Below are 2556 nucleotides of genomic sequence, written 5' to 3'. Positions count from 1 at the left end.
AATGGGAGTTCCATTTTTAGTTTTTTGAGGAAGCTTCACGTTGTTTTCCACAGTGGTTGCACAAGTCTGCATTCCCACCAGCAGTGCACAAGGGTTCCTTTTTCTCCATATTCTCACCAGCACTTGTCATTTGTTGATTTCTTGATGATAGCCATTCTGACAGGTGTGAGATGGTATCTCATTGTCATTTTGATTTGCATTTCTTAGATGATTAGTGACTTCGAGCATGTTTTCATATGTCTGTTGGCCTTCTGTATGTCCACTTTTGAAAAGTGTCTATTTAGGTCCTTTGCCCATTTTTTGATGGGATTCTTTATCTTCCTTTTGATAAGATGTATGAGTTCCCTATAAATTTTGGAGATTAGACCCTTATCAGATATAACATTGGCAAATATATTTTCCCATGCATTGGTCTTTCTTGTTGTTTTGTTGATGGTTTCTTTGCTTATGCAGAAGCTTTTTATTTTGATGTAGTCCCATTTGTTTATTTTCTCTTAGTTTCCATTGCCCTAGGAACTGTATCAGTAAAGATATTGCTATAACATACGTCTGATATTTTGCTGCCTGTGGATTCTTCTAAGATTTTTATGGTTTCCAGTCTTACATTTAAGTCCTTATCCATTTTGAGTTTATTTTTGTGTATGGTGTAAGTTGGTGGTCTAGTTTCATTTTTTGTATGTTTTTGTCCCAATTTTTCCAACACCATTTATTGACTGGGACTCCATTGTATGCTCTTGCCTCCTTTTTCAAATATTAATTGAGCATAATGGCTTGGGTTGATTTCCGGGTTCTCTGTTCTGTTCCATTTATCTGTTTTTGTGCTAGTACCAGGCAGTTTTGAGAACAGTGGCTTTGTAATATAGCTTGATATCTGGTATTGTTATCCCTCCAACTTTGCTCTTCTTTCTCAGGGTTGCTGCAGCTATCCAGGGTCTTTTTTTATTCCATTTGAATTTTTGGAGAGTTTGTTCTAGGTCTATGAAATATGCCGTTGGTATTTTAATGAGGATTGCATTGAATCTATAGATTGTTTTGGTAGTATGGACATTTTAATGATGTTGATTCTACCAATCCATGAACATGGTATATTCTTCCATTTGTTTATGTCTTCTTCTATCTCTTTTTTCAATGTCCTGTAGTTTTCCAAGTATAGGTCCTTTACCTCCTTAGTTAAGTTTATTCCTAGGTATTTTAATTTTTTTGGTATAATGGTAAATGGGATTGTTTTTGTTTGTTTGCTTGTTTCTCTTTCTGTGAGTTCATTATTGGTGTATTAAAAAGCCATAGATTTCTGGGTATTGATTTTGTATCCTGCTACATTGCCAAATTCATTTATTAAGTCTAGTAGTTTTTGATGGAGTCTTAAAGGTTTTCTATGTATAATATTATGTCATCTGCGAATAATGACAGTTTTACTTCTTCTTTTCCAATTTGGATGCCTTTTATTTCTTCTTCTTATCTGATCACTATAGCTAGCACTTCCAGTACTATGTCGAACAGGAGTGGTGAAAGTGGCCATTCCTGTCTTGTTCCTATTATTAGAGGAAATGGTTTTAGTTTTTGCCCATTGAGTATGATGTTGGCTGTAGGTTTGTCATATAAGGCTTTTATTATGTTGAGGTATGATCCTGCTATTCCCACTTTGCTGAGAGTTTTTATCAGAAAAGGGTGTTGGATTTTGACAAATGCCTTTTCTGCATCAATTGATATGACTATGTGATTTTTCTCTCTCAATTTGTTTATGTGATGTATCATGTTTATTGATTTGCGGATATTGCATCATCCTTGAATCCCCAGAATAGATCCCACTTGGTCATGGTGTATGAGCTTTCTAATGTAATGCTGGATCCAGTTTGCTAGAATTTTGTTGAGGATTTTAGCATCTATGTACATCAGATATATTGGCCTATAATTCTCTTTCTTTGTAGTGTCTTTTTATCTGGTTTGGGGATTAGGGTAATGCTGGCTTAAAAGAAAGAGCTTGGAAATGTGCCTTCTTGAATTTTTTGAAATATTCTGAGGAGGATAGGTTTTAGTTCTTCTTTGAATTTTTGGTAAAACTCCCCTGTGAAGCCGACTGGCCCAGGACTTTTGTTTGCTGGAAGTTTTTTGATTACTGCTTCAATTTCCTCCATAGTTATTGGCGTATTCAGATTTTGAGATTCTTCCTGATCGAGTTTTAGAAGGTCGCATTTTTTCTAGGAATATGTCCATTTCTTCAAGGTTGACCAGTTTGTTGGAATAGAGTTGTTCATAGTATTTTTTTTTTATAATCCTTTGTATATCTGTGGGGTCTGTTGTTATTTCTCCTCTTTCATTTCTGATTTTGTTTGTTTGGGTCCTCTCTCTTTGCTTCATGGTGAGCCTGGCTAGAGGTTCATCAATCTTGTTTATCCTTTCAAAGAACCAGCTCTTGGTTTCATTGATCTTTTGTATTGTTTTTTGTCTCTGTGTCATTTATTTCCACTCTGATCTTTATTATCTCCTTCCTTCTCCTCACTCTGGGCTTTTCTTATTGCTGTCTTTCTAATTCTTTAAATTGTAGAGTTAGATAAC

Source organism: Myotis myotis, unplaced genomic scaffold, assembly GCF_014108235.1.
Source record: "Myotis myotis isolate mMyoMyo1 unplaced genomic scaffold, mMyoMyo1.p scaffold_m19_p_12, whole genome shotgun sequence".
NCBI lineage: Eukaryota > Metazoa > Chordata > Mammalia > Chiroptera > Vespertilionidae > Myotis > Myotis myotis.
The sequence above is the reverse complement of the archived record's forward strand: the minus strand, read 5'-3'. Positions refer to the sequence as shown.